This window comes from Carya illinoinensis, chromosome 5 (genome assembly GCF_018687715.1).
Source record: "Carya illinoinensis cultivar Pawnee chromosome 5, C.illinoinensisPawnee_v1, whole genome shotgun sequence".
Taxonomy (NCBI): Eukaryota; Viridiplantae; Streptophyta; class Magnoliopsida; order Fagales; family Juglandaceae; genus Carya; species Carya illinoinensis.
In genome coordinates, this window is record NC_056756.1 from 32,643,316 (window position 1) to 32,658,538 (window position 15,223).

A 15,223-nucleotide genomic window follows, 5' to 3' on the forward strand; every position below is an offset into this window, starting at 1 on the left:
TATACACACCCTTTTTCTGATACAAAAGCTGATAGTGGGTAGGTTATCAGAAAACACTCCTCAACGAGTGAAATAAAAACAATACAGCGCAAGCTATATCTCTCAAAATGAACAAGGATTAAGGCTCAATGTTTAGAGAAGAGAGAATGAAAGCTTTGAATGAATGTTGTATGCTCTTGGTGTTGTGAATGTGAAGCTCTCAAATGATCTATTTATAGGCATATGAGACTTCATATTCAAATTTAAAAAGATTCACATGTCAAAGACAACATCATTCACTTTTTCAAAAAATTCAAATAAAAGGTTCTTCTTTTTCAATTGTCAAAGACAACATCATTCACTTTTTCAAAGAATTCAAATAAAAGGTTCTTCTTTCTCAATTGTCAAAGACAACATCATTCACTTTTTCAAAAAAATCAAACCTAATCTTTTACTTTTGGCATATGACAAAATGAGCACACTTTCATTTTCAAAAAATTCAAACCTAATCTTTTACTTTTTGTATAAGTCTAAAAAAGCATCAATCACTTTTGAAAATATTCAAATAAAACATGCACATGTGAAAGATGACAATCAATCATCTTTAATATTTTCAAAGTTCAACCCTTTAATCAAGGCATGCACATGCAAAAGATGACAATCAATCATCTTTCAAAATTTTCAAATTTAATTTTCAAAAATATTCATGCACATGTGGAAAATGTATTTTAATGCTTTATGATAAAATATTAATTTTGAGCATTAATCCTAATTTCGAATTTTGAAGAGATTTACAACATTACTCTATAATTTTAATGTGAACTTGTTCCCTTCTTGCTCATGCTTGTTTCCTTGATGTGCTTGACTCCATTGTGTAGACAACTTGAGCTTGAGACTTCTTTATTCTTTGAATTCATTTGTTATCATCAAAATCCATGTGTAGATTTATAATCACATGAAACTTGAAATCTTGAGTTCAACAGACTCTTTTTTTCCTTTCGACTTGTTGTGTTGTTTTTTACACATCAAAATATATCATCGACAATTCATGTGGCGTGAATCATTTCTGGTTAACTCTTAAGTAATTTGAGACATGATTGCGAACTCATGGGGCTCTCCAAAAACATCATGTGTTAAGTGTAGTGTTATGGCAATTAATTTTATTTGCTATTGTTATATGTGATCTGACCTCTTTTGTGTCTTTGTGACATTGACCGTGTTAAATGAGTAGAAGATTCTGGAATGCTGAAGTTAAAAGCCTAAGTTGGTGATCACGTGTTCTGCACGTGACTCGTAAGCAGCATCAAGAGGAGTTAAACTTCAGCCGCAGGATCTGTACACGTGGAGCCATCTGTGCCACCATATATATGTATCGCTATGGGTCTTTCAGATAACCTAATCTTCATTTTGGTTTTTCAGCCGATTGAGTGAGAGCGTCTTCGAGAGAGAGAGCAGTGAGGGAAACTAGGGTTTTCACTGTTGTGAAGGAAATCTGTGTGATTCTTACAGTGAGATGAGAGATTTGTAAATCTTTGAGTGTTTCTGAGGCTTCTCTATGAAGGACATTGCTTATCAATAAAGATCTGAGGCCATTCCTGCCGTGGACGTAGACCATTAGGGTCGAACCACGTAAATCGCTTGTGTTGTTCTTTTCTTGCTTATTTCTTGTTTATTTTCTGTCATTTCTGTTATTCTTTGATTATTGATCTTGCTACGGTTTAGTTTCTTGTTAATATTGTTCTGTTACAATCTGAAAATATTCTTAATATCTGTTATCTGTTAGGTTGAATATTTTGTTAGACTGAATCTGTTAGTAGTCCGAATCTATATATAACATGATATTGCTGATTAGGTCTAATCTGTTATTAGTGTTGAATCTGTTTGGTTCATGTACGTGAATATATTCTTGTTAAATCTTGCTTAATATCTTTATTTGAACTCTGTTTTTGGATTAGAATAAAGATAATTTCTAACATTAAGTTTTGCATAAATAGACCGAGTACTAGTTGTAAAGATCGAGATCACCGAAAAATCTTATATTGTGCTCTGTGTGATTCTTACATAAAATCTTATAAAAATAAGTTTACGTGTTAATGCAATTATACGATATGTTAGGTTATAAAATATTTTTTATTAAAATAGATGTAACATAATATTTAAGCTACATCAATAGATAAATTTTATTTTATAAAATTATTATAAAGACCAGGCATAAGTAGGAGGGAATTAAGGTAGAGTCTGCCTGCCCAGGACATGCAGGAAAGTAGCTCTAAAAACTAACACGGTTTCTATTCAGTAAAAGACATGCACGTCTTTTAGGAATGGTAGATAACAATTAATGACGACTATATTATTAGATTCACTTCAGACGACAGGGATCTACAGCCACAAGTAGACAAGATCATGGAAAGGAAGACCATGCCAGCACGAGATGGGTCCGATAAGGTCAATTATTATTATTTTTATATTTTTTTAAAAAAATTAATAATATTATTGAAAAATACTTTCTTAATTATAATGAGAGTAGTTTTTTGCTGTAAAGGAATCGAGGAGTCGTGTCCAAGAAGTCTCTTGGCTCTGTCAAGGAAAACCTTTTTTAGTTGGATGCATTCCTTCCTTCTTGTACGTTTCCGGACTGTGCTGATCTCCCTCGCCCATGCTTATACTTTTATCTTTAGCAAGGATTGAGATTCCCGTCGTTTGGAATCCCTATAATTCGAACAGAAATCAAAGCAGTCTGTAAGCCTTTCTGTGTTACAATGTTATTCATGAATAACGTGAAATTTAATATTAAATACAGTGAAATTTACGTGTTATATCCATTTTTTCTCAAAATTATAAGGGACGTTTAAATACAAAAATTGTAGGTAATTCAAATCTTACTCATATTTTGTTAGGAGCCATGAGAAGAAAAAGTAAAACAAAAATAAAATTAATTATATTTACATGATTCGGCAACGTACTTACGTTTATAGACTTGTAGAAGATATTATTTTCTTGAAAGTCGAATACACTGTATAGCAATACATATAAGTAGTAGTAGGAAAAGTACAATATATATGTGGCAAAACCCTAGTTAGAGTTTTTAATAACGAATAAATCCTAATTAAAGGTCCGATCAGACTAGTTTAAGAGTTAAAACTGGGTCAAAGATTTTTCTCTGGGGGCTTCGCCCTTAAACCTCCACGGGGCTAGTCTATGTTCACTGCAGTTTGGGTCTAAGCCCAAGTCTGTGCTCCATGATCCAAGCCTAATTGAAAATCTATTAAAAAGAAATGCATCGAAATCTTGTCAGGCCAAGTCATCACATCGGAGCGCCACAAATAAAACCAGACCCAACACAAAAAGTCCAACATATTCTTCAATTAGTAGTTTTATGGTGTTTCCACTTAATGCTCAATTCCTTTTCATTGAACTCGCTAGAAATTAGAAGAGGTCTACATATGGATAATCTTTTTTTCGTATATATATTGTTTGGAATGGGATGTCTCTTAGATTGGTGAAAAAATGATAAAGAAAGCCTTACATCACACGTCTCCACCTAATCAATATGTGATTTATCATTTTTGTTATTCTATTTAAATACACACATATTTAAGGATCAGGATGAAATGAGTAAAAATGACAAATTATATGTTGATTAGGTGAAAGTGTGTAGTGCAAGACTTCCATCAGTTCCATGTAGAATTTCTCAATTCCGATTTCGTTCTTGTATTACAGCTTTGTGGCCTTTGGCCTTCTTCACAACTTTGTTACCGCAAGAATTGTTCATAGTTTATGATTGTATATATAAAACATAAACGCACGTCATCATCGATTCACATATCAAAGTAGACTGATGAAGAGAGGTTTAGGATTACCACTTATAATGTATGATTTGGAGAGGGATGAGAGAGTATAAGGACGAGGGATGAGTGATGAGCGTTTGATGAGTATTTAATATTATTTAAAGATTTTTTAAAATAATTATCAATATTATTAGATTCAATTTATCTGTCTATTTTTTTTAAAAAAATTTCTAAACCTTTGAATAAAAATCTAAATCTTGATAAAAAGGACAGATGAATTGGTCTAGAATGAGTTATAAATTCGAATTTTAAATTGGTTGGGCTAGATTGGGTTGGGCTGGGTTTTGTTAGATTATTATTACTTACAATCATTTATATTGGGCCATGATGTGAATGTTGTTGACTTTCAAGGGCCTTGTTGTTTAGTTGGGATTCTCGAGAGCACTTCTTAAAATTCTCCTGCCTGCCACGTAAAATTTTTATAATCATAGATTCATACTCCAAATCCATTTCCAAATCATCAGGCATTAAATAAGCGGGTAAGTACATGATATTTAGGGTTACAAGAGTCAAGTTGGAGAGTATCCTCATTCGATTATGTAAATCCAAAACAATGAGAAGTTTAGTTGATAGAGTCTAGAAATATGATACTGGATTATGAAAATATAAAAGAAGATGATTTATAGTTATAGTAAATTAGTGTTATTGGTCATGTTTGATTTTTACTATAGCCAGATCAAATTGAATCAAAAATATTTTCTTAACTCTAAACACTCTCTTTTCCTCGATTTTTCCCACCACTCAATTGCTCTTTTTTCCTTTCTTCTTCCCGCGTGTTCTTCCTCTCCATTTTCTTTTTACCAAAACTCCTCTTCTGCTAGGGTTTCATTTCCTTTCTTCCTCTCTTATGTTCTTTATTACTTTATTCCTCCGGCGTGTTCTTGCCTTTTCTCCCATCATTGAAGTCCTGGAGGTGCTCTAAAATTATAAATATTGACAACATTTTCCAATATATTACTAGTTTTGTAGTTAAAAACTCTCTTAAGTTGTCTGACCATAACACAAGGACCCAAATGACCTCCCCTCCAAAATCCCAGCTCTCTATCTATCTCTGTCTCTTCGTTTTGTCCATGACAATTGATTCCACTTAAACTCAAAATCCATGACTTCTCTAATTCTCGCAAAATCTGAGAATCTATAGGATTCTCCATCCTTTTCCTTATTTTCCTTGCATATGACTGAATGTGACGTCTTAGTCACTCGATGGTCACAACTCTTGTAGCCACTTTTGGTGTAGGTTGGACACCTGTGGTTCCTGTGTTTCGAGGTGGGTTTGGTTGTACCTTCCCATCATGGAGAATTCAGGGTTTGATGGAGCTAGGGCTTTTCGTTCTTTATCGTGGTTAGGAGGAAGTTCGGTCCAATCTAATTCAGTACTAGGAGGTTTTGTAGACCGGATCGGACTTATTCAGTTAAAAGTTTTCTTACCCTGGATCGAACCGAACTCCCAAAAGACCAAGCCGGGCCGGTCTATATATTATAGTTATACATTAAAAAATATAATAATATATTCATACTAAATATATATAGTTATACTTATAGTGATTTAGTTATTAACTTATTGTGATTAGTATATCTATATATATTATAATAGTATTATACTTATTAATATAGCAGCTATATATTAGTAATATTAGTTATTGTGAATAAGTGATTTAATATAACTATTTAAGTATTAATTATAGTGATTAGTATAGCTATATAAATTATATAATAGTATATTAGTATTAATAGTAGACTATTAGTATATATAGCTATATATTAATACTAGTTATAGAAATTTAGTATAACCATATTAGTATAAGTATAACTATAGTCTATATTAGACTATTAGTATTTTTTTTATACTATATATAACTATATAATTAATTATATACAACTATTATATAAATAATATATATAAATAATAATTTTTTTAAAATTTCCATGCGATCCGATCCGAGGTGAAAAATTCCTGAACCAGGATGGGATCGAATGAGGTCGGTCCCTTAAAATTGGACCGGACTGGACCAGCCGATTTTCAACCCTAATCGCGGTTGATCATGTACGTTGTGTCCGGAGCTCTTACGGGCTTCTTCGCTGTTGGTGATTTGATTTTGTAAATTTTTCATTTGGCAGAAACTGAGATATTTATACTTGTGGGATTTGACTGAAATTGTAAATCAGGATGTGGGCTTGAATGTTTTTTATGCTTCAATGTATACGCAAACATTGATGTTATTGTTCGTTGAGATTTCGTCGTTTTTCTTCTGTTGTAAGGTTGGGCATATTGTTGTGTAGTTTTCAGTCTTTATCTCGGTTGTTTATGAATTTAGATTCTTCTGGTGAAATTTACAATTAATGAAGAAGAAAGAAAACCCATATTTCATTGTAGCTCTTAATTTAGAAAAAAAAAATAGTAAAAATAATTTTGAAAAAATATTATTATTAAATTAATAATATTTTATTATTATTTTAACTAATAGATGTATAATCTAACGTGGGAATATGTTTTTAATGAAATAGCCAAATGTTAAATCATATGTTATTATGCAAATTTTAGATTTGCATTTATATAATCTAACGAGGATACTCTTATTCATTTAGTTTTTATTCTAATACAAGTGACTTTTCATAGAGTTGCATTTTATATTTACGAACATGTTGTTTAATATTAGCGAATTTGAAGTTGTTCATAAGTTGATTCATCTAAATAAAATAGATTATTTCTATTAGAAAAATTCTACTCATCATCCTCATACCATACACTATACATAATTTTTTAATTTTTAATTTTTTGTCTCTTACCAAATATATAGTGTATGGATAATAAATTGAAGAACTCAATTAGTTTATAAAGAATAATATAAAAAAAATATTTAATTTTTTTTTTTTTGTAAATTATGGTGCGTGGTGTGTGAGGATGATAAGTAACAAAACTCTTTATATTATATCTCAACTTTTTTACCAATATATTTATAAAGTTTATATATAGATATGTCAATAATTATATATATTATAATTATTCAATTAATATGTTTAGCATTAGGAACATGATTTCCTCTAATATCTATAAATATGTAAATGTTTTCATTATAAAAATGGAGATTATACTATAAAGATAATAAATATGAAATTAGTGAAACTTATACAAGTCGACTCGAGTTTTATACAATTTTTATCGTTTGATAATTGGTCATAATTTTATATTTACAAACGGTTCATTTAATAAACGAATCGATTTGTATTCAATTTTGATCGAGTGGATCGTGTGACAGGTTGAATAGTCTTATTTATTAATTGAGAAAAGCCCAAACATTTTCTCTCTCCCTATGTTTTCCATCAAAATCATGTTATGTCAATAGTGGTTGCATTTATAATCTTTTGATACTATTTTATATAAGTACTTATATAAAAATAATTAAAATATTAATTCATTTAGGCAAAAATAGATTCTTGGGATCGTCGTTGGGCCTTGACTTGTGTGTGTAAAATTAATTTTCAATGGTACTGTTTGGCCATCAAGATTTCTCATCTCAAATATAAAATTCTCATCTTATTATTACAACTTTTTCAAATTTTCATACATAATATAATAAACAATTTAACTTTTTCTTAACTTTTTCAAATCTCAAAATAATAATAATAATATTAAAATATAATATTTTAATATTTAATCTTAAAATTCAAAATTCTCATATGAGAAATCTCAATAGCCAATCAAAATAAAGATAATGTTATGAATGCATATATGAATTTGCTGGATGACTAAATAAATTCCACCTCTTAAAATTCTAGCACATTCCTGTATTAACTCTAGGAACATCAAAATTCAAGAAGGTATCTTGTTAATTCATGTATCACCCTTTCATCTTCCTTATCATCCCATGCCTATAAAATGGAGTTTTGAAAATCATTTGTACAATACAAAAATTTCAAAATGAATGATATTAAGCTCATAAAGAGTTAAGTCTACGTTGCAATATTTCAATTCTCTTGCTACACCTCTTTAGTTTTACAACAGATAAATCCAATTATTACCAAACACAATCATCACTTTAGCCAAAGAAAGGCTTGATCGCACCTCTTTGTAACTCTCTCGCCTATCATGGTTTCTTCCCCACTTCCCCGAACACCAAACTTGGCATCCCTCCCAGACCCTTCGTCATTCTTGGCTGCTCCCTCCTACTCCCCTACTTTCCTCTATTCTCTCTTGTTTCTTTGTTTTTTTTCTTTTCTCTCCTTATCTTCTCAACCATCCTATTTTGGGTCATGGATGTTCTACCTTCCAATACTCCACCCCCTACACCTCCATCATCAACAAAACTTATGTGATCCGATCTATATATATCCAAAGCCACTTGAAGAATCCGTTCCCAATTATGCTTGGGGCTCACATGCCTCATTGTGAGGCGTGTGAGTCACATGAGCCATTGTTGATGGCTTTTTGAACTATTTTCACACCATGACCTTTTTTCTCCTCCCAATTAATTTAGTTTTTCTTTTTCAAGTTTTAGTTGTCTTTTAGGGACTTTGGAGCCTAAATTTGCGCCGTTCAATCCCAACACCACCACACTTGCCACTTCAAGAGGTTCCTGATGTCTCGTCCAATTCTTCCATGTTTGAGATTACGGAAGAAAATATAACTTATAATTTTAGGGCTTATAGCATATGACTTATATACTAAGTTCTACTATTAAAATGTTATTTACTGTTTGATAACTATATATTTAAAACCTTTCAAACATATTACGTTTGTTTGTAAACAAATTTAAAAAATACTTTTTGAAGTAGAAATGTCGATTATTTGAATTTTTAATGATTATGTCCAAATCTTTGAAAGTTTAAAATTGTAATTATCTTAAAGTTATATTGACATTTTCGTCCATTAATAGTCTTTTTAAATTTCGAATTACGTTTCGTGTTATCCGTAAAAGTATGTTTGAAAAAAAGTACTTTTTAAGTTATTTGAGATTAAAAGTACTTTAATATGTAATATCTAAATAACATAATTTTTTCATTAAATAACTTTTAAGATAATTTAAGCACTTTCTAAAACTCATATTACAATTCCAAACGGATCATCCATCTTACCAAATCTACATTTTGACTACTGCCTGTGGAGTGAGAGTTTCGTAATTGGATTGTGCAAAAAATACCAAAGTGGTGACTATTTCTTGGCGTCATATTAGGAAATATAGAATTGGCTTAACTTGTTGGAAAATGCTTGGGCCATCAAGAAAGGTGACCCAGAAATGATCGGTACTTTTTTTTTTTTATTACTTAATAGTTAAATAAGTGTTTTTTTAATAAGTTTGTGATTTCTTTTAAATTGTTTACAAGGGTTTAAAAAATGTTCCAAACAAAAAAAGTATAATTTGTACTATCAATACAATGCAAAGGTCACCTTTCTCGATGACCCTAGTTTATCCTAACTTGTTCGAAGTACTTGTTGGAATTCTTCACCCACAATGTTTGCACTACCTTTTTTATTCTAATCAAGCACGCTTAACATTGAATATAATTATAAGAAATATATAATGTCTCGAGGTGTGTTGTGAAATTTTAATTGTACTCACAAGTACATAAATCGCACCGAAGTATAGTTTTAGGAAAAACGAGGTCAAGCCCACAGGGACTTGTAAAAACGTAAAAACCCAATCAAATATAAACCAAATAAATTCTAATCTAGTTTAGAAAGATGAGTAGTAAAATAAATAAGAAATTAAGATCTAAGCAATCAATTAATCAAAGTAAGAAAAAATTAATTTAATAAACTAATCAAAATGAAAAGAATTAAAATAAATTCTAAAGATGCAAACTGATCTAAAAAACGAATAAACTATTAATGGAGAATGAACTAAAGTTTTGAAATCCACCTCATTAATTCATAGTAATACATTTATCAAAATTGATTCTTCCGAACATCTACATGATAATTTAAAAATCAATCTTATTATCATGGAAAATAATATCGTTGAAACTCTTTTTTATGAAACTATCTAAAGTATGATCTTCTTCGCTCAAAGATATAAAATTAAATCATCACTTGTATCTGTTAAAACAAATCACAAAAGATATATATAAGAATTTATTTTTCACAAAATTATAAATCAGGCTCTCAATTAATTAAGATTATTCTAGATCATGAGAAAAAATGATTGAACTCATATCAAGAATTCTATCTCTCTCAATTGATACGAAGTAAGAATAATATATCGTTAAACACATAACTAATTGATAAAAAAATTAATCTCATAAATAACACTACTAACAGTCAATGAGATTTCATTCTCAATATTAGTTGAATATTGAGTTAGACATGTTCATGAAAATAAACACAAAAATTTAAACGGAAATAAACATTAAGGTAATATTTAAAAGAAATTAAAAAAAATAAAAATTAAACTCCTCTTAAAACGTAAATGGCTGTAAAACTGAAGGTTGAATTGTAGTTTTCTCTTCAATCCGTACCAGATGCTGGGACGCTGAGTTGTCTTTCTTTCTTTTTATGATTTCACACCGTTCGGCACGTCTCTCATGCAGTGTTTATGTCTATTTATAGACTTTGAAGCCATGTTTATTTTCTTATCCCTTTCCGTTTCATGCTTGTTCTTCTTTTGTTTTACTTCCATCCTTTTCCATCTTTCATTAGTTCACGTTTCTTTTTGTTTTGCGTCTTTCACTTCTTGGTTATTTTCTTGTCTTTGCATTCCTTTTTCGGTTGCACACTTGTCTTCTATTAGGCTTCTTTCACAATGGGGCCCACTAAATAAGTCCACTTGCATGAATTCCTTTCGCACGTCTAATCTTCAATGTGCAACGTCGTATTAATTTTGAATTTCAATTCTTTTGCCCTTCAATTTCAATTCCTGATCGAGATAAAATTATTATTTCTTTGATAGAAAATAACTTCATTTCAAACTAGGCATAAAACCTTAGACCTGTTTACAAGACTGCTTGTCAACATAAACGACATTCTCAATAAAAACAAGAGAACAATGCTACCAAAGTTGCATATCTTGAATCGACCATGCAAGCCTTGCAAGTCGATGTGCAGCTATATTTGATAGTCTATTTCCATGTTGTAATCTGTAATAAAAACAGGGAAGTTTTGCATCAATCATCGAATTTCAAAGGCAATAAATCTTATAGAAGAAAATGATTCATCACCCTTGTTAACCTCACCTACCAACAAAAGACAATTACTTTCAATAATTATTAACAGTGCATAATTGTGATAATGTTTTATTTAAAGTCATAAAATTATCCACAATTTGGCTATTATCAAACTCCCCTACCAGCTTATTGTTAATCTCTAGTAATTAAAGCGACTACAAACTAAAGATAAAATAAATAAATAAAATAAAATAAAATAAAGAAACTATATAATTACTATAAGAGTTTATACACAGTATGGAAAATGGTTACTGCTATATGTTATTCATGACATGTTTGTACATTATATAAGCTATACAAAGACGTAAATGAAGGAGATAATAACGCTAGACATTAAGCTAACAGATACGTAAAGAATATTTACATTCCATACAAGATACAAGTCCTAGAATTAAGGAGATTATTTTGGATGATTTCCTTGATCCGTTACACGCCCCCGCAAGATGGTGGTGCCGTCGACAACGCCAATCTTGGAACGCAAAGTGTGAAATTGAGACCGTGCGAGAGGTTTGGTGAGAGCATCTGCTAACTGATCATAAGTAGACACATGATTAACGGTAAGGAGGCTTTTGTTCACATAATCTCGGACAAAATGTAGATCAATGGCAATGTGTTTCATGCAACTATGATGCACGGGATTTATGCTGAGCTGCGTGGCACCAATGTTGTCACAGAAAATTTTTGGAGGAGTTGGTGGTTGAAGACCCAGCTCTTTGAAGAGTCCCATGAGCCATGCAAGCTCGGAGGTGGTGGCGGCGAGTGCACGGTATTCTGCTTCGGTGGAGGAACGAGCAACGGCACGTTGCTTTTTGGTGCACCAGGAGATAGGGTTGGTGCCTAGGAAGATTACATAGGCACTGGTTGAAGTGAGATCATCAGCATTGCGTGCCCAATCGGCATCAGCGAAGGCAGAGACTTGGAGATCGGAGGATCGATGAAACTGCAACCCAAAATTGATTGTCCCTTTCAGATACCGCAGGAGACATTTGAGAGCAGTCCAGTGCGTTTGAGTGGGTTTATGCATAAACTGAGATAGCTTATTCACCGGATAAGCCACATCTGGTCTGGTAAATGAAAGGTATTGGAGAGCGCCGATAAGTTGTCGATAGATGGTACTGTCCACGGCTAGAGTGCCATCATTCAGTTGGAGTGTTTCCGAAGTGGAGAGTGGCGTCTGCACAGCTTTTGCTCCATCAAGGTGATGCTTGGTTAAGAGATCCCGAATGTATTTTTGTTGAGTAAGAAACAAACCAGTTGTTGTGGGGATGACTTCAACACCCAGAAAGTAATGAAGGGAGCCAAGATCTTTGAGTGAAAAATGTTGGCCGAGTTGATGAATAACCTGCTTATCAAACAAAGAAGAGTTGCTGGTTAAGATAAGATCATCAACGTAGATCAGTAAATATGCCTGAACCGAATCTTTGTGGTAGATAAACAGAGAGGGATCGGCTTTAGATTGAGAGAAGCCCAGTCGAGTGAGATAAGTGCTGAGGGCCATGTACCATGCACGAGGAGCCTGTTTTAAACCATATAGAGACTGTTGAAGCTTGCAAATATGTGCTGGAAACTGAGGATCAACAAATCCAAGGGGTTGTTTCATGTAGACGTCTTCCGTGAGGGTGCCGTGGAGAAACGCATTATTAACGTCAAGTTGCCGTAGAGACCACCCTTTGGTTAAGGCTTGTGAAAGAATTGCCCTGATGGTGACTGGTTTGATCACGGGAGAAAACGTCTCTTTATAATCAAGTTCATATTGTTGATGAAAGCCTTTAGCTACCAAGCGGGCTTTGTAGCGATCGATACTTCCGTCAGGCTTACGTTTGACTCGAAAGATCCATTTGCAGCCAACAGGTTGAATGTGAGGGGACGGAGGAACTAACTCCCATGTGCCGTGGCGCAGCAAGGCCGTGAACTCCTCACTCATGGCTCGTCTCCACTGAGGATCCTTGAGGGCTTGAGTGACATTTTGAGGCTCTAGAGACGCTGGAAGTGGATGCTTGGTGACCGTGTAGAGTTGTTTGGGCTTGTGAATGTTATTAATAGCTCGAGTTGTCATGTTGTGAGTCCTGCCAGAGAGTGGAGCAACAGACGGATCGGGGTGTTCACTGGTAGTGACCGGAGGCGCAGGGACTTCTTGAGGACATTGAGAGATCGGGGGAGAGTTATTGGGGATGGTAGGAGAGGAAGAAGGTGAATTCGGTGGGTCGAAGAGTAAGGGTAGAGGACTGGGAGAACATACTAAGTGAAGAGGAGATTGAGTATGTGTCTCGGCCTGGGTGGGAATGGGTGAAGCGGCAGAGTGATTATGAAAAGGAAAGTGACCTTCGTCAAATGTAACATGACGAGATACGTAGGTTCTGTTAGTGTCAATATGAAGGCACTTATAAGCATGTTGAGAGGTGGAGTACCCAATAAAAACACACGCAGAAGATTTGGGTTGAAGTTTGTGAGAATTGTATGGTTTAAGCCAAGGAAAACACAAACAACCGAAGGTCCGTAATTTAAGATAATTGGGCGAGGTGCCAAATAATTTCTCAAAGGGGGATTGATGTTGTAAAATGGGAGTGGGAAGCCGATTCATAAGGTACACGACTGTTTGAAATGCAAGATGCCAATATTTTGTGGGCATATGGGATTGAGTGAGTAGAGTCATGCCGGTTTCGACGATTTGACGATGTCGTCGTTCAGAAAGTCCATTTGATTGTGGAGTGTGAGAAGGAGTGGTAAGATGGCCGATGCCATGGGAGGTGAGATATGATCGAAGTTTAACGTATTCGCCTCCATTGTCAGTGTATAAAGTTTTTATGGGACAGCCAAATTGTTTTTCTAAAAGAGAACGAAGTTGAGGAAAAATGGCGGATACATCAGATTTGTTATGCATGGGAAACAACCAGCAATATCGTGTGAAATGGTCGATAAAAATGACATAGTAGCGATGGCCATCAGTGGAGGAAATTTGCGTGGGACCCCAAACATCAGAAAAAATATATTCAAGGGGTGAGTTGCTTGTAATAGAGGTGGTACCAAATGGAAGTTGATGACTTTTATTAGAATGACAAGAAGAACAAATGGAGACTGATCGTGAGCTAGAAACAGGTAAATGAAATTTGGAAATAATATGCGACACAATTTTATTGCTGGGATGGCCAAGCCGACTGTGCCAAATAGAGCCAGTGGTACGTTCACCAACATTTGCAACAATGGAATGAGAGGTGGGGGATGCGGAAGGAAGAGGATAGACCCCGTTTTCACATCGTCCTCGAAGAAGCAGCGCCCCCGTTGTCCGATCCTTCACAAGATAAAAAGTTGGGTGAAATTCAAGTATCACATTGTTCTGTTTTGTAAAATGATGGACAGAGACTAAATTCTTATGTATGGCAGGAACACATAAAGTATCATGCATGTTAAAGACACGATGCGGAGAGTGAAAAGTGAAGGAGCCGATGTGTGTAACCGGCAAACCTGTGCCATCGCCAATAACGACTTCATCAGTTCCATCATACTCTGAGTTGATGGTCAAGTTGGAAAAATCGGAGGTGATATGGTGAGACGCCCCAGAGTCGACAAGCCATTTGGAGGACTGAGGTTGATTGGAGTCGACACAATTTGCAACAGCAGTTTTGGGTTGAACAGAGTGTTTGGGGCAAAAGCGAGCTGAGTGACCAACTTCACCACACAACTGACATTTTCCTTTGTATTTGGAGCGGAACCCATTGGGTTTGTGGTGTGGAACAGGCCGAGACGAGTCAGAACGTCGCTCAGGAGGGGAGGTTTTGTTCCAAGGTCGACGGTTGGTGGGATTGGCTGTTGCAACAAGGTGCTGTGTTGCCTGGTTGAGCCGCTGCAGATAGGTTTCATGAGATGTCAGAAGATCATGCAATTCCTCAAATGTGAGTGGGGTCTCACGTGTGCGGATAGGTGCAACGAGATCACGGTAGTCGGGACCAAGGCCACGAAGAACATGAAGGGTGATGTCGTCGGCGGACAGAGGAGTATCGATGATGGCGAGTTTATCGATGGTGCTTTTGACATCTTGAAGGTATGCAGCAATCGGTCGATCACCTCGTTGAAGAAGGGTGAGGTGCTCCTTGAGTTGCATCACGCGGGATCAAGACTTGTTTGCATATAAACGATTTAGTCGAATCCAAGCATCACGGGAAGTCTTGGCTGAGGCGATGAGTGGCGTGATCGATTCAGCAACAGAGGCAAGTATGCCATTGAGAAGGAGTTGATCTTGC